This window comes from Triturus cristatus, chromosome 4_2 (assembly GCF_964204655.1).
Source record: "Triturus cristatus chromosome 4_2, aTriCri1.1, whole genome shotgun sequence".
In the NCBI taxonomy this organism is placed as follows: Eukaryota; Metazoa; Chordata; class Amphibia; order Caudata; family Salamandridae; genus Triturus; species Triturus cristatus.
Window position 1 is genome coordinate 698,778,877 of NC_140586.1, and position 18,826 is coordinate 698,797,702.

The 18,826-nt window shown below is 44.0% G+C and overlaps 1 protein-coding gene across 4 annotated transcripts in view; it reads left to right on the top strand.

Moving 5' to 3' along the window:
- USP24 (ubiquitin specific peptidase 24) overlaps window positions 1-18,826 on the top strand; it is a 2,082,369-nt gene that overhangs the window by 1,175,445 nt on the left and 888,098 nt on the right. The window lies entirely within an intron of this gene.

The window sequence follows — 18,826 nt, forward strand, 5'->3', positions numbered from 1 at the left end:
AAAAAGTGGAATAAAAAAGATGCGTTGACGCGGTTGCTGTTATTTAATACATGTACGTGGTTGTTTGAAATATTTCCAGATATTAGGATAGGAATGCTTGAGCAAATTAATTTAAATGACAGTATAAATGATAATTTTGTGTACACCCTTCACGAAGGTCTACTGCACTGTGGTAGATCATATTTTCATTTGGAGACACTTTACATCTACCCCTTTCCACCATTCGTGAATTGTTTACCATTGACTGAGTCCTCTTCCGGCCTCTTGCTTTGGCTCTGGTTGACAAGTAAATTATATATTTCTAATAGGTAACAATGCTCTGAGATTGCTTATCTTGGAAAGTTCCCTTGATCTAATGGCTAGATTTGGAAAGTTTTGACTTTAGTGCCTCAGCCTCTCTTAAGTGTTAACTCTACCCTGGTGTCTTCAGCACTGGAAGTAACAATGTGGATCGACATAGTTTCAAAAGATGGTAATTTCTTTTTTCTGCACACTACAGACTTAAGGATGTAGATCTTTCCACTATTTTGAAACGTTTTTCTAATTGGAAATTTCTGGGAGTTTTATCAACATCAGCATTAACTTGATATCTGATGGGTCTCCCCAAAAAGCAATAAGCTTCATTTCTTGTCCCTATTGGGGGAGGCAGATGTCAGAGTTCAGTCCTCATTCAACCTGTATTTGGTTTCTGGATGGTGGGTATAACTGTCTGTATATCCAGACAGCTATGCACCCAAAGAACCTTTAGCTCTTTGGATATATAATGCTTTATAGTAAGGAACTCTCATGCTTTGTGAGATTGCGCCTCTGGAAGATGATTAACCCATATACAGGTTTACTGAACGATGGGATGAACACAGCAAACATTCTATGAAAACTGAATATGCACGTTTGATGCAGTTCACTGTCTGTGGTGTTTAAGGATTTAAATAACCCCAATGACATTTTGAGACATTGAGGCCAATGTTCTCACATGTCTTTGGATGGGGAATTGTTGACTGATTTACCAACATTGTGAGCGCATTACTTCCATCTGTTGGGCCATACATGCAAACATCTAAATTGAAGATTGTCCTGCTTCAGTAAGGACTCTTGAAAGAGCATCCATGTCCAGAAGCAGAAGAGATAATGAATATTTTGTATTTCCCAGCAAAGTGGAGTATTGCATCCAATTTTAGACCTCACATTATGGACAGATTCTTGAAAAGAAAGATTAATAATAAAAATGGTAACCCTGTACAGATTCCACAAGCTGTACAAGAATGATTAGTTAGTGACTCTCAGGATGCCTATTTCCACACATACATGAAATTCTTCCAAAGTTAATGTCACAAAATGAAGGACATTTCCTGTTTGAAGCACTACAATTCTGCCTCATTTCCTACCCATTGTGTTCCTCCCATTATGCATCATTTGCATGCTACCATCACACCTTTTACAATCTGGGCTTTTTGTATGATTAGGGGGATATCTATCATGACACCAAACCAGAAGCTGCAGTTAATTGGTGCATGTCTCAGTATGCTAAAGCAACAGAATTTTCACCAGTAGCGGTGGTGGAGCACATATGTTCATTTTCCCTCTTCGTAAAGAATAGGTGCCGTACGCAGTGTGTTCTAGGTCTAATGATCACATGCATCTCGCTGTTTACTCAGGCTCTGCTGAGAATGATTCTACTCCAGTGGAATCTGACTCCAGTTTAAAAATATTATAGAGGCATATTTACTATTGTAGTGATTCATTCTGCCTTTGTATTTATATGCTTATAGGAGAGACATTCATGCTTTATTTGCAGGAAAAGGCTCTAATGACAAATCCATCCATCTTGAGGTAGGCAGAACAGCTACAGTACAATTCAATCAACACTGTGTAAACTCCTCAGGATAGAAAATCTTGAAGTTGCACGGAGGCAGATTTGTGACAAGACTTCAGGTCCCTTCTCCCAGTGCTGCAGGCTAATCATGTTTAAGTATTAACACACAATTTCTGAAAGTCTTCCACCTGCAGATTCCTCGCCATTTGAATATTTTGAAGGGGTTTTACTGGATCCAGAAATCTTTCAACTGTACCCCTTGTGCACTAATAGGGGGCATTGTGCTGCTCCGCACTGATGCCATTCCTGAGCTGACGTGCAAGGTCTATATAGGCACCACTCCAATATGCTGATGCTGAGCTACGTCTCGTCTCAGATACTTTTACCTCACAATTTCCAGTGTACAAGGGAAATGTGTCCTTCCAAAATGACAGGTTTTTAACCTTTTAAGGACTGTTGAAAGCAAATATCTGTGAAAGATCACCATAGGTTTGCCTGTGGTACTTGGGGTCGAATCATGACTTCAAGGCCTGCAGTAACTGCACATCAATTAACCAGAAGACCATACAGGACTGCTTTGCAAAAAAACTACCTTGCCAAGCACCACAAGACTCCACGTGGGGACCGGTCCAAGTTCAAGGATCGGTCTCTGTCCTGTTCTCGATCCAGGAGTCGATCTCAAGGCTGATTGTCATTGTGCTCCAAATCTTTGTGTAAGCTGAAGGAAAGGGCATAAAAAATCGAAAAAGGAATTGGCCCCGTTCCGCCAGTCACATACTTCTAAGGAGACATTAGGGCGTCACCATGCCTCTTGATCTCGTACCCAAAGTCCATCGATGCCTGAATTCATTCCGCAACCTGCCTCGGCACAACCCGAGTTTCTGGGGCATCTGCGACACAAAGACAGACCTAAGAGTTCCACAAGGCCATGTTCCAACTCTTTGGATATCTTTCGACACCCACTGATGTACCTGCGGGCATTAAGAAGGTGAGAGGCTCTCAATCTGGGGCACCTACGGCAGGTAACAGTTGAACCCTCAGTCCCCATCATTGGCCCTCCCTCGGTTTCCACGCCAACGTCACTCTGCATTCTTGCCAGTTCCTGGAGCATCACTGCAGGACAAACATCCCATTGTGTTTTCCAGATGTGAGTTTGTGCCTCTCCAACCTTGACTGAGGCCACAATCGTCTTCTGTTGAACTGCCATCTTCTCCATTTAACCTGCTTGGCGGCCTGCCTCGGCAAGGAGATCTCATATGCCACATATATTGTTTAGGACAGATTCCAATAATTATTTTGATGCAGGAGATTAAATCAGCCAACCCCGCCCAGGAAGACCTCTGATAAGATGATCTATGAAATGCCAGTGGTCTTAACACCTCTCCTAATGTTGGCCTTGTTTCACCCCAAAAACCTGCCACTGAAGAAAATGCTTATTTTTCAGTGGTCGTGCCGAAGGCAGCTGAAATTCTCGACCTTCAGCTCCCCACCTTAGAGGTCAAAAAAAATTTCCTGACCGAATTACTCCAATGGGGCAAACCACTACAGAGCCCCTTTTAATGAGGCACTCACTAATACCCTCCTAGGGCTTGGGCCAAACCTTGTTCTCTCCCCCCTGAGTCTGTTGCCAAATTGCGAGGCACCTTCTAACAGACCCTCGTAAGTCCACCTTTTTGACTCCACACCACTTTTCCTGAGAGCTTGTGATCGTAATGATTCCAAAGCCAAACTCCATTTTCAGCATGTTGGGTTAGCCTGTTGCCTTAGGCCGATATGCTGCATCTCGTTATCTTTTGCAGATCTTGTGAAAGTCTCAAATCATTTAAGCAGAGACTTCACGAATACCGGCGACATAAGTCTGCTACAAGGTTCCTTGTATCTACATTTCAAGGTCTCAATGTGTCGCTTCCAAATATACATGTAGTCTAAATTGACATATTTTCATCATCCTGGTTCATACCGGTTACATCTTGGAGTAAGTTGAAATTCCCCTAATGTAGGGTTAAAGTCAGTGGTCAGCCCTAGCAACCCTAGAAAAACCCCATGAAATGACCACTGAATCAGAGAGGTTTTCGCCCCAGGTTATCTCAAAAGGTCCTATGAATCTGCCATACTGCTGCAGCATCCATTCCTTTGCTGAGAGTAGATACGGAGCCAGTACCGAGAAGAGCTGAGCCTCGCTTGATATGTTTTCCTTTTCTGGGAACATTTCCAGCTGAAGTCTAGTAACCACAACTTCTCTGAACAGGTATGCAGTGAGCAGTAGGTGGTGGTGTTGGGCTCTGTGTGGCGTCGGTGGCTCCTGAAGTCATGTGCGTGGTGCCTATATAGGCACCACCCCAGCACGCTAACATTTCTTTTCTTTCTGTACCAGTCAGCGCAGACCCGGAAAGGGCAACCCCCAGTAATTTTGTGACTTACTCTTTTTGACTTTTTGTCGAGATCTTAATCCTGGTGTGGCAGGTATGTCAGCTTGGAAAACCAGCTTCAAGCCCTGCAACGCCTGCCATCGACGGATGTTGGTGACAGATCCGCATCTTGTTTGCCTCTGGTGCCTCGAGCGCAACCACGAAGCGAAGACCTGCGCCCACTGTCGCGGCATGCACCCCAACGCCTTGTGAGAGCAGCCCTCAAGCTATTTGCCACTCGACGTGCAACGATGGGAAGGTCTTGATCCTGGTCGAGATGAAGGTCCCGGGATCAATCACGGAGTCCTGCATCCTCATCACGCTCGGTCGTCTTCCGGTAAGTCCCACAAAACGAAGAAGAGCAAGAAGTCTTCTATACTCCGTCCGTCGAAGTCTGCCAATTAGATGAGGGAGTTTCGACATTCAAGGCCAGGCACAGGGGAAGAGCCTGTGCCTCCCCAAGTTTCCAGGAGCCTGAGCGACCATAATAAATCCGGCTCTGGAAACAGTACGGATTTATTAAGACAAGATATTTGATACCAGACATCAGTATTTTCAGTGAAGCCATTATGTAGCGGAGTATGTCGTGATGACTAGTGCCCAGTGCATACCTTAAGATGGCTTCCTGATGACTTGCAACGCCTAGCAATGGAGCTAGGCATTACAGGGACACATCAGCTCATGCCGATATACCCTTGCATCTAATATAATGCAACTTTGTAGGAAAGTGCCTCCTTTTGACATGGTCACCCCCACTTCTCTTCCAGGGGATCCTCATCAATAGTCATAAGCACTGAATATTCCCGCCCATGTGCGGGGATCCCGGAAACAATAAAAATTATATATGAAAAACACATGTATATACAGCTCTGTATATGTATTAACACATATATTATTTTTTCCAAACCAATGCAGCCCCCCATAGTAGGCTAGACAATGTAATAATAATGAATGTAAAAATTCCTAGATAGATATAAATATCTAAATAAACACATAGGTATACAAATGCACCTAAACTTTTTTTTTTCTTTTTTTTTTCTTTCTTTAATGAGACAAACCTCATGAGAAAGAAAAAAACACTGTGCCAAACACAGATAAAAACATTGTTAACCTGCAGGCTGCATTGTAATATAATACCATAGAGACTGAAAAGCCTTGTACAGATAAAAACTGCCACCGTGCCTTTAAGGCAGCCCTGATCCCATCATGCTTCAGGGGTGACAGTTGGGTAAGTTGTTCTTTCCGGCTCCTTCAGTCAGGACCCTGGAATTCAGCTCTCTTCTTTTTTGACTTTCTAGTCAAGAACTTACCAATTTTTGGTGATTTTTTTTGCTTCATTCAAAATATTCTCCTGTTTGGTGAAGCATTTACTGACTTTCCTGCCAGATTTTTAACTTTTTTCTGTCAGAAATGCCTTCCTTGTTCGTGGCCTGTCCATCCTGTGGTAAAAAGAAGGCTACTTCGGATACACATGATGTGTGCATCATTTGTCTACCTGACACACATTCTCCTGCTTCCTGTTGTCATTGTAAAAACCTTTCAAAGAGGACTTTGAAAGAAAGGGAGAGGATTAGGCTTTATGGCCTTTCTGAGATGAGGTCGACGTCGAAGCAGTTGATCCCTGTTTGTTCTCCATCGGCGTCGGGCTCGGCGTCGAAGACTCCGGCGGCGGGATAGTCGTTGAGAGGTGAGGAGACCAGGGAGAGTCACGCTTCCAAAAGAAAGTCAGCGTCGAAGCAAGACCTGGCGGCGAAACGCAGACGTTCGTCGTCAAAAGCATCGCCGTTGAGAAAGCATCGATCGGCGTCAAAGGAGAGGCATCACCGTTCGGCGTCGAAGTCGACATCTAGGCGGAAGTCGACGTCAAGGGAAAGGCATAGACGGTCGCCGTCGAAGTCAGCAGCGACGTCAAGGCAAAGATCATCGTCGAAAGAAAGACACAGGCGATCGCCGTCGAAGACAGGCGCCTCCGTCGACAAAAGTATCCATGACGCCAAAACAGCCATCCACGGCGAGGATACAGACGTCGAGGCGAAGTTCCCCGTCCAGGATAAGCCCTCCGTCGACGACAAGGCTCTCGACGTCGAGACACGACTCATCGCCGTTTATCCAGTCGAAGTCCAGATCTCCGGCGATAGGCTTATCGCAGTCGAGACAGTCCTCCGCTGTGGGGCTTCAGGAGACGTCAGGACATAGATCGACATCCAGGTCAGCGTCGAGACGGAGGTCTCCGCATAGAGAGACGTCAAGACAACGATCTACACCTGATGTGGCATCGGAGCATGGTTCAGCGTCTAGGTCTCCACCTATTTCCATTTCTCCACCGGTTTCCGCAGGATCAGGGTCTCCTTCAAGATCCAGATCCCCAGAAGTGGTGAATCCTTCTTCAGGTCCTCTTTCCCCAGTAGAGCATCCTCGACCAGCAGAAACTCAATTGGGAGCGTCACCGACAATCCAAAGGCAGGAAGAGGGACGTCTTCCGGGACAAAGTCCCCCTAGATTTCTACCTGAGTCCATACCTCCATGTATACCTTCTATGGCACATGCAGTGAGCATTTCCTTGGCTAGATTGAGGAACCTTGCCCAACCAAGGAGACCAGCAAGTTCTCTTTCTTGGGAAAGAGATTATGGACGACGCTCTCGTTCACGTTCGTCCAGGAGAAGATCGAGATCCACTTCTCGCAGAAGAGAGGCGGTGCGGTCTGAGAAACGAAGGCGTAGGTCTCCTACATCTTCTTCATCCAGTCGTTCCTCCAAGAGAAGTTACTCCCCCACACTGTCAGATACGCCACCATCTCGAGTTTCTACAGTGGATGACATCAGCACATTTCAAGAGGTTTTGTGCAGGGGAGCGGCCAAGTTGAACATTCCTATGCCTGTTCAGGAAACCACTTCCTCAGTCATCTTTGAGACCCTTCATGAAAGGACGGCGGCTCGTCCACTGTTGCCTCTGGTTCCTGGGTTGCTAAAACCAGTGATGGACGTTTTCCTAACGCCGGCTACCATCAAGTCTGCTCCAGCAAGAATCCTTAAAAAATATCATCCCGCTCCAGAGGATCCTCTGTTTCTCAAAGCTGATCCTCCTCCTGATTCTGTAATCACGGCGGCCGCTAGAAAAACACACTCAGTGGCGTTGTCTACAGTCCTCCGGACAAGGAGAGCAAGACGCAAGATTCTTGGGGTAGAAGAGTATGCGGATCGGCCGCTTCCAACTTAAAGGTTGCTAGTGCCTCAGCGCTCTTAGGGCGCTACGACAGAGCGCTTTGGGATTCTCTCCAAAGATTCACAGACAGACTTCCTCAGGAGGATAGGAAGGATTTTAAGGAGATCCTGCAGGAGGGCTGTTTGGTTTCCAATCAAGTTATGAGTGCGGCAGCAGACGGAGCTACTCTGGCAGCTCACTCCTACACCCATGGCATTTCGGCCAGAAGATCCTCTTGGCTGAGGTTAACGGCTCTTAAACCAGAGGCTCAAGCTAGGATTCGCAACCTACCTTTTTCTGGAACTTCTCTTTTTGGCTCACACACCGACAACGAGATGGCTCGAATGGAATCAGAGCTTGAAGCCATGAAAGCTGTGGGTCTGGAGAAGAGGAAGGAGTTCTGCCGTCGTAAGGGATCTGACAGGCGTACCTTCCAACCCCTCACTGGCAAAAGAACAAAGACCAGCAAGGGCAGAAAAAGCAGCAATTCCAGTCTCGTTGATCATCAAGAGGACGAGGGAATAACCGCCAATCCAACAGCGGTAACAAAGCTCAAGGCAAACAATGAGCAAACGCTTCCTCCAACGCCATCCACCGCTCCAGTGGGAGGAAGTATTTCACAACATCTTCAAGAGTGGCAAAACATCACCAGAGACAAGTGGGTTCTAACTACACTACGACATGGATACTCTCTTCGTTTCCGGAGTCTTCCTCCCTCAATCCACCCAGTGCATTCAAATCATCAGCTCAAGATGCTACGGGAGGAGGTGGCTACCCTTCTTCTCAAATCGGCCATAGAAAGGGTTCCGAGAGCACAGAGAGGGAGAGGAGTCTACTCCAGGTATTTTCTGATACAGAAAAGAAGTCCAAAAACAGAGTTCAGACCCATCTTGGATTTACGAACACTCAACAAACATATCAAAAAAGAGAAGTTTCGCATGTTAGCACTCCACCAAATATATCCACATCTCCGTTGAGGCGATTGGATGTGTTTGCTGGACCTACAAGATGCGTACTTTCATATACCCATCTGCCAACGTCATCGGAGATACTTGAGATTTGTGGTTGGAACCTCCCACTACCAGTTCAAGATTCTACCATTTGGCCTGAAATCAGCACCTCGAGTGTTCACAAAGTGCATGGCGGTGGTAGCTGCTGCCCTGAGGCGCGCAGGAGTCTTCGTCTATCCCTATCTAGACGATTGGTTACTAAAAGGTCCATCACCCCAGAGTGTAAGCTCACAGCTAACCCGCTGCCTAAATCTGTGTCACCGATTGGGGCTCCGGGTGAATTACAAAAAATCCACCCTCAAACCAACGCAAAGGATACACTACCTAGGAGCACTTATAGATTTCGAAGTAGGAAAAGTGTTTCCTTCGGAGGAGAGACAGTTATCCCTCGCTCAAAAAGGCAAACGTATCATGGTCAACAATCTGTCTACAGCGCGACAGATATCATCCCTGCTAGGGGCCATGGCATCTTGTATATTCCTAGTGCCCAACGCCAGGTTAAGAATGCGTCCTCCAACAGGATCTAGAGGACAAATGGGACCAAAAGACTTCTCTTTGGGAGGACAAGGTGTGTCTTTCAACAACAGCCAGGCAGTAGATCAGGTGGTGGATGAGACCGATCAATCTACGGGTTGGAATTCCTTTTCATCAAGAACCCCCATCGCAAACATTGATCACCAACGCATCGCTCCAAGGGTGGGGTGCGCATCTGGGGACTCTGCAGACCCAAGGACTTTGGTCCAGCAGCGAGCAGCTATATCATATCAACATGCTAGAGCTCAGGGCAGTTCATCTCGCCCTCAAAGCTTTTCTGCCCTCAATCACAAAGAGTTCCATTTTAGTACAAACGGACACCACCACGATGTACTACCTAAACAAGCAGGGAGGTACTCGTTTCAGGACTCTCTCCCTGGAGGCTCAATCCCTATGGCACTGGATCCTGGCAAGGAACATTTCCATAACGGCGGTACACCTGCCAGGCGAGCTCAACGTTCAAGCGGACTCGCTCCGTCGGCATTTTCAAGATCCAGAGGACTGGGTCCTCAACGACGAGGTGCTAGAGGACATTTTCGAGGAGTGGGGCCGTCCGCAAATAGATCTCTTCGCGGGCGAAAGCAACACAAAATGCCGAGGCTTCGCCTCAAGGTACTATCGACCAGGGTCAATGGGGAATGCCCTTTTGATCGACTGGTCAATGATATTTGTGTACGCCTTTCCTCCTCTTCCGCTAATCCCGAAAGTGGTGACCAAGCTGCAACACTCAGCCACCAAGATGATCTTGATAGCACCGGACTGGCCGAGGCAGTGGTGGTACCCAGATCTCCTTCATCTATCGATCCGCCCGCACAGGCGTCTGCCTTGCAGGCCGGACTTGCTAACCAAGATGCAGGGGAGGATTTACCATCCCAACCTTCCCTCACTGAGCTTAACAGCATGGCTCCTGAAGTCCTCCAGTATGGCCATTTAGACCTTCCTCAGGAATGTATGACCATATTGAAGGAAGCTAGGAGACCTTCTACAAGGCACTCATACTTCTGTAAGTGGAAGAGATTTTACATATGGTGTATTCAAAATCAATATAACACTACAAAAGGTCAAGAGGAAGTGATTCTACCTTATCTGCTTCACTTAGCCAAGGCAGGATTGAAATTTTCCTCCATCAAAGTGCACCTGGTGGCCATTACGGCCTATAGGCGCTCTCCCTCTCAGCATTCATTCTTTAAACTACAAGTGGTGAATGACTTTTTGCAGGGCCTCAAAAAGGTTTACCTCCCAATAAGGCCTCCCTCGCCTCCTTGGGAGCTGAACCTGGTTCTTTCAAAGCTTATGAGTCCACCTTTCGAACCCATACATAAGGCTATATTACAGCACCTTACGTGGAAAGCAGCCTTCTTGGTAGCTATTACCTCAGCACGTAGGGTGAGTGAAATACAAGCCCTTTGCTCAAAAGAACCCTACACGGTTTTTCACCTTAATAGAGTGGTTATGAGGACTCATCCATCTTTTTTACCTAATGTGATGTCCGATTTTCATCAGACTATCTCGCTACCAACTTTCTTCCCCAACCCCTCCTCGCCAGCTGAGAGGGCGTTACATTCTTTGGATATTAAGCGAGTTCTCAAATTCTACCTGGATAAATCTAAGACTATCAGAAAGTCTGACCAACTGTTTGTAAACTATGGTGCTGTCCGTACAGGTTTTGCAGCATCTAAACGCTCGATTGCCAGATGGATTGTGTCAAGCATTAAATTGGCTTACCAACTAGCTCCAAAACCGTTGTGGCCTCTACCTAAGGCACATTCCACAAGAGGAAAAGCAGCTACTGCTGTGTTTCTCAATAATGTCCCACTCTCCGAGATCTGTAAAGCAGCTACTTGGAGATCTGTCCATACATTCACGAGACATTATTGTCTGGACTCGGACACCAGAGCAGACACTCAAGTAGGGCAAGCCTCCTTGAGGAACCTGTTCAACAACTGACTATCTCGGTTGTTTTTTCATTTCAGTACAGTTCTTATTTGCCTGCAAGTGGAAGGTGGGCTCGCTATTCTATTCAGTGCTTATGACTATTGATGAGGATCCCCTGGAAGAGAAGGATAATTTACTTACCTGTAATCCCAGTCCTCTTCCAGGGGTATCCTCATCAAAGTCATAAGCAACCCACCCGCCTACCCAGGCAAATGAGAGGATTCTATTCTTAAATCTGAAAGAAGTATATCTTTGTGTCTAGACCTATGGGTCCCGCAAAGAACTGACCCAACTGTCACCCCTGAGGCATGATGGGATCTTGGGATCAGGGCTGCCTTAAAGGCACGGTGCCAGTTTTTATCTGTACAAGGCTTTTTAGTCTCTATGGTATTGTATTACAATGCAGCCTTCAGGCTAACAATGTTATCTGTGTTTGGCACAGTGTTTTTTCTTTCTCATGAGGTTTGTCTCATTAAAGAAAGAAAAAAAAAGTTTTTAGGTGCATTTGTATACCTATGGGGTTTATTTAGATATTTATATATATCTGGGAATGTTTACATTCATTATTATTACATTGTCTAGCCTACTATGGGGGCTGCATTGGTTTGGAAAAAATAATATATGTTTATACATATACAGAGCTGTATATATATGTGTTTTTCATATATAATTTTTATTGTTTACGGGGTCCCCGCACATGGGCAGGAATATTCAGTGCTTATGACTTTGATGAGGATACCCCTGGAAGAGAACTAGGATGACAGGTAAGTAACTTATCCTTTTTGCCCTAGTGCTGATGCTTTGCGTCTGAAAGTTCACTGGGTCCCTGCTAAACAGGCCCCAGTGCCATTTCATTTTCCCTTAAAAGCAAGGTAAATGTACCACAATTGGCAAGGCCTTTAGCACCCCTGTAGGGTCCTACTAAATGTTACCACCTGGTACCAAGGGCCTGGGTACTAAAAAGGGCCCTTAAGGGCTGCAACATGTATTATGCTACCCTAAGGGGCCCACACACAAATTGCATACAGACTGCCATTGCAGCATGCGTGCAATAGTGCAAACCATTTGGAAAACACAACATGGCACACTCACTGTGTGCCTTGCCCATGCACACTGCCTATACTATATGTTCGTCTCCCATACAGGAGGCCTTAGAGCCCTAAGGCAGTGTGCATTATAATATATATGAGGACATATCTCACTGAGCAAATATGTTCCTGTGATGTCTGGCTACATTGCCACGACATTGCTGGTGTTCAGGAAGCCATCTTGAGTATACGTACTCTGCACTCATACTTCATATTCTACAAATCAATTTGGAAGGTGTTCTCATTACGAGTTGCCCAGCCACATGATGAATGCAAAAACAGCTGATGGACAGAATGCAGAACAATGTCATACATTCACCCCAGTACAGAGATGTGGGCCTAAATCCATAGTTTTTTTGCTCACCATGCCATTCCAGTTTTAACCCAGCCATATGCAAATCAGTCTTGACCCTGTGCCTCATGGGAACAGTCCAGCCCGAACTGCCAAGCCAGGTCCTCCCTGGACTGGAAACAAGCATCCTAGGCCCATTTGACACCAGGACAGGTGGGAGAGTTAGCTAGTCAGAAGCATGTTCACTCTCATTGCTAGTCACACCCATGAACGACCTGAAGTGAACAACGAAAGAAGGGTTCCACCATCTTGTTTTTAGTGAAACTAGGAACTCAGTCAGGTTTATGCCCACTCTCCAAAGGAAATGGTCGTATAGGTGGGGTATATAACTCACGGGTAGGTAGCCCATTGACAGCTTCCTTACACTCCCTTTAACGCCCCTAAATTCAGTATTTAGGTGCCCTCCTGACACCAGGAACTCTGATTCGTCTACTGACCCGACTCGTGCAGCATCTGTGCATCCACCTAAAGCCTAAGAGGGGTGCCACCACCTCGCCAACCTGACAGCATTTTCCTTGAAGTGAAGAAGCTACTTGTCTGCAGGCATCGACCGCATCTGCCCGGTACACCGTTCTGCTGATCACCGGGTTCACGAGGAAGCAGCATCCCAGGAGAGGGATTTGCTGAGTTTTGTGCCACTAGACCTTCCACAAGCCCCCCAGCACCAATACCATGGGTACTGGAGCCTCTCCAGCAGCCAAGAATTGTTAAGTGTCCAGTTCGGACAACAACTCTGCCAACTCTGACCTACTGACAAGGGCCGTGAGTATTACTGAGGCAGAAATGAGAGTGGCCCTGCAGTCCTGTTTGCCCCAATAACCAGGTTGACCCCAAGAAGTGAGAGCCTCCAACGCAAGCAACCCTCCGGACAAAACATCTCTTCTCCTGAGCCCCACAGCCCGAGGCCGAGCCAACCGATGGTGCATCCTTGCTCCAGAGACCCCAAGGGCCAAGCCAAGCCCCCTTTGTGTTCGGCTTGGTTTGTCCCCAAGTCCCTGCTTGCAGCCTTTCTTTCTACAAGATGAAGTGATTCTCTTTTGAAAACAAATGTGAAAAAGAAAAATTAAAAAATTGGAGCTCACAGTCAATGAAAATGACTAGTGAGAAAAGAAACAGTGTAATCAATGGTGTCAGAGGCATTTGTGTGTTTATTAAGATCTTTTTTCTTTGACAGATGGGCAGGCAACCTGATGTACACATGACGTGGTTACTGGAAACATCCTATCTGTCAAAAACAAAATGTACAGGCAGTCTGATCAAGTCTAATGAAGCATCAGAGCTTAAGGTAGCAAGATGCTGACGTTAGAGGTGATTGAACCCTCTGAAAGCCCTGGGCCAGCCCAGTGGTCTTAGTCCCCAAACCTCATTCCAAGGGTGGTAAACCGGAGCTGAGGCTTTTTGTGGAATATAGAGGTGTCAGTGCTGTCATTAAGACACATGCACACCATATCCCAAGAGCCGATTAATTTGACAGGTTGGGTGCTGCTAAATTTCTCAGTACTTTTGATTTGACATCAGGGTACTAGCAGAGTGGACTAACCCATGGAGGAAAAGAGAAAAACGCATTCTCGACCCCAGATGGGCATTATCAGTTTACTGTGATGCCATTTGGTCTAAAGAATGCCCCTGCAACCTTCCAGAGGCTGGTGAACAAAGTCTTCGCTGGGCTGGTATATTTTAATGCAGGATATCTGATGATATTGCGGTCTATAGCTCCACCTTGCATTATCGCTTGATCCACCTGATGTTTCTGCCATGTCGACCACTCAAATCACGGTGGGGGGACAATAGAATCCCCAACACACCGCTCATTTATTTTAAACACCATACAGATGCCAGTTACATTAAAACAAGTTTGACATCTGTAATGGCCTTTTAACTTCACTTTTTTGTAAGGGCCTCCACTTAGCTTTAGAAGTGCATCCCTGTCTTCAGGTGTATGCCCGCCCTCTATCAAACCAAGTTTTTAGACGGCGAGGACTGAGAGAGAGAGATAAACAAAGTTTATTTAGACCATAGTCTTTAAAACCATACACAGCATAAGATCCTCATAGTTATAAATTAACAAAAAAAAAAAAAAACAATATATTTTATCACAATTTACAAAAGATATATAGATCCCTAAAATTCTCATCCATAAAAATCTCACTTTTGGGAGGACATATTATATAAAAAAAATTATAAATCATCATCCCTCTTTTAGTTTCTCCTTTATAAAGTCATGTGTTGCTTTCAGGAACTTCCCTAAAGCAATTGTAGTATCTAGGGATGACATATCCATAAAAAGACAAGCCGCTTGCGCACGTGAGTTCACCTTATATTTTAAAAATATTGGACGTAAAAATACTTTTCGTATTGCTAAAATCAATGTACAATCAAGCAGTATAAGCAAAATATAATTTCTTACCCCTATTCCACATTTACAAATACCATCCATTTGGATCAATGCTGCTTTTGTTTTTCCATACGCCTTCCAAGGGTTAATACCCACTCGTACCTGTAAAATTTCGTGTCTTAACCATTTATTGGGCAAAAAGTCCAAATATGGGAACCGGTCCTCCCTTTCCCATGCACTCCTTACCCAATTAACTGATTTTTTCACCCTCAGGTACTCAAGGTCTTGTGATCTAGAGTATTGTAGGCCTTGAACCCTAAGTATTTTCTTTGTAAAGAGTGTGTCCATGGATGGCTGCGAGAGACTCAACTTTAGATGCGTCGCTACGGACTGAAGGGTTTTCCTTGCATCTCGTGCCCAACCTAGGCTACTAGTTATAATTTCTTCTCTACACCATGTTGAGATCTTTTGCATACCCCCTAACTCCTGGCGGTTCCAAAATCTTAATAAGGACATTTGAGTCTTCACATTCCAGGCTATTAGCCCTACCTCCATTCTAATTGCTTGGATCATAGCATTACTTGGTAAAGACAACAGCATTTTTATAGTCTTTCCTTCTTCACGATTCCAGCTCCTTTTACCACTCAAATAGAGCACTTCTGCTCCGTACAGAACTTGTGGAGGGATCATGGCTTCAAATGCATTTAGCAAGGGTCTATGAGACATGTCGCCATATTCTTTATTACATTTTTTCAGGCCACACACTGACGAGGAAGCTTTTGCAACTTTTGCCTCCAAATGGGTATCCCACTTCAAGAGGGATACCCATACTGTCAAACCAAAGGCCTAGGTATTTATATTCACTTACAATTTCTAGTTTGTCTTGTCCTAAAAACCAATTAAAATTTGTATTATTTTTTTTATTTTTACTCCTTTCCCAAAGTGTAAGACCTTTGTTTTATCCATGTTTACAATTAAAAACTTTTTATCACAGTAATTTTTAAACACATTTAATTTTCTTTGAAGTCTCATTTCAGTTTGGTCAAGGATCGGCGCATAAAAGACAGGACACTTTATTTCTATTCATACGTGGACTCGCACTTTTTTCTATTTCCAGCAGAAAAAAATAGAAAAGAGCAGTGGTGCCAGAACGCACCCCTGTCTAAGACCATTCTTTACAGATATTTTATGAGTTAATGACCCATTTGAATCTCTAATGACCTGGGCCCAGTTATCACTGTGTAACTCTTTTAAAATATTCAAAATGCCAACTAAAATTCCATAGTTTCCCAGTACTCCCCAGAGGCTATTACGATCCACAGAATCAAAAGCTGCCCGAAAATCAACAAAGCAACAGAACAATTTACCATTTTGTTCAATCGACTTCCTGGCTATTGCCCACAGTGCAAAGCAATGATCTATTGTAGAATGACCTTCTTTAAACCCTCCTTGTTCAACTGGAACAATAGATCCCTCTTTAACCCAATCTTTTAATCTGCTTAAAATTATTTTTTCCAAAATCTTTTGTCCTATATCTAACAGGTTAATAAGTCATTAGTTCTTAGGTGCGTATACATCCCCTTTCCTGACAATTGCACCCTTCCAATTTGTGGGTATGTTCCCTGATTCCAAGATTACTAAAAACATCTTAGAGAAGAATTCTGCCCACCAGGACAGATTTGAATTTATTATCATAGCTGGGCGGTTGTCTGGGCCTGCTGCTCTTGTTAAATTCAATGTCCTTATTGTACTAAGAACATTTACTATTGAGCAATCCGATTTTAAGTTCTCTACTAGGCCACTCCAAACCCTTGGTCTCCTCCTCGATTCCACTCCCCTGGGGGTATAATTCCTGTAAATAAACTTCCCATATCCCTTCTTCCACTACGCAACTCATTGGGGCAACAGAAGATTCAGTTGCTGATTTTATTAACAACGAAAACTGACGAATATTCTTAAATTCTATTGCCTCCAATAATTTTCCCCAGCATGATTCTTTATGGGCCCTTTTTGCATTACGGATTAATAAAGTATATTCTTTCTTAATTTTGGCAAGATTTTCAGCCCTTGCCTGGTCAAATTTTTTACGTAGACTACATTTTTCTCCTCTTAGTTCTTTTTCCTTATTTAAGCAATCTATATTGAACCAAATTCCTTGTTTGTCCTTTCTTTATCCTTGGCTGCTCTTACATCTGTTCTTAATTTTATTGTTTTACATTGAACTGCTTGATCTATTTTATCAACATACCAAGATAAACTTTTGCCACTCACGCATCCTAGCCTAACATTTTGTTGCAAACTAGTTAACCTTTCTATAAATACATCCGATAACCGAGTAGTTATCCGCCTCGGATATTCCATCTCTTGAAAGATAACTTATTCACGAGTTGCCTGTGGGATTATTACAAGCTCTAATTCTATTAAATTATGGTCACTACAATCCGAAGGGCTAATCCTGAAATCTGCTATTAATTCAAAGTTCCATGCCAACATGAAAACATAATCTATAGGGCAATTTTGAGACCCATATTTAAAAGTTTTCTTTGCCGGACAATCTTGAGCTAGCCTGCCATTTAAGCAAAATAGACTTTTTAATGCTAAATAGTTTCCCAGTTTTACATCCTCTGTCGATATTTTATTTTCGGAAAACTCTGCTTTTTTTTATATCATGTGAATCCCAAGATATCTGTGTACCACTGGTCTAACAGTTTTGGGTTTAATTTATGATTAAAATCTCCCGCCAACAAAATTAGATCAGTCCCATACTTATCACAGAATAAATCCAAATCATTCTTAAAATGTCCCAATTCACGCCCATATTCTTCCTGTGAACCCCACTGCATATAAACATTTATAATCAAAATATTTTCATATTTTTTGTCCATAAACATTGTCAATATCCTACAGGCCTAGAGCCATTTACATGTCACAGGTAGCTGGGATACCCTTGTCACTAAATTTGTAGATAATAAAATTAGTAAGCCGCCTGCAGCGCGGCCAGAACTGGATCTTTTCGCTGAACGATGGATTTGACGAAACCCTTCAACTACAGGGGGCTCTCCACAAAGCCAGGTCTCTTGTAAAGAAATGATCTCATTATTTTTCGAGAGCTTTTTTAAAACTTCCTGCTTTAGCTATGTTTCGAGACCATTTATGTTGCAAGAGACCAATTTTATGCCTTGTGGCTGCCCCATTACCTATTCTACATCGCTCAATAGCCCGGTAAATTCTGTTCCCTCCGTATAATACTGAGAAGGACCTGCCGGGCTTATACTATAGCTCCAGTTCTTCCTGGCTTTCATCAAGTTTGAATTATTTATTACTATATTGAAATTTTCCAACCCTTGGTCTACTTCCTTTCCTGGTAACTGTACTTGTCTCTTTACTAGGCCTTCATGAAAACGTAAGAAAGTTTTCTGGTGTGGAGCATTAACTTCTGGGGCGATTTCTTCTTTAGGCACTAGCCTCATCCTTCTTTTCGTATCTCCTTCTCTGCGTTTATCACTGCTGCTTGGACCAGGTCGGAATAAAACTGTACCCTAGTGAATTCCTTACCATCACAGGTTGCTTGAAAACCCACCTGCCGAAGATCCTTGGATCCTATTCCTTTTAAATTTAGGCAGTGGGCAAATGAGTTAAGTAGGTGGGATCTAATTAAATAAGAGTTTTTCTTAGTTCTTTTCCCTCCCCTTTCCATTTTCACTTTTTCGATGTATAACCACTTATTCCCTTTATCCTCCTCTCCTTCCAATCTAGATCCCCTCGGAGGCAATTGGGTATTAAGTCTTGTCCATTCCTCCGATTTAATACCTCGTGATAACTTATCATTAGGTAAACTCATAAGACCTGACTTTCTTGCTACCTTGAGGCATTTGATTTAGATTTTTTAACTCCTTATCCTGATGGTTTTGCTTCCTATTACTGATCTCCTTTTCTACTACCACCCTTGTTGATTTCTCTGCCCTTATTTTTGTCATTCCTATTTCTCTCACTACTTCTCTCACAACATTAAGGGGTTCAACCTTAGGTGTTTGATCATGTACTCCTAGTTGATCATTCTTCTTCCTTCTCTTTTTCATTACTCTTATTTTATCCTTTCTTTGTACAATTCTTCCTACCATTCTCGCACGTTTCGACAGACCATATCTT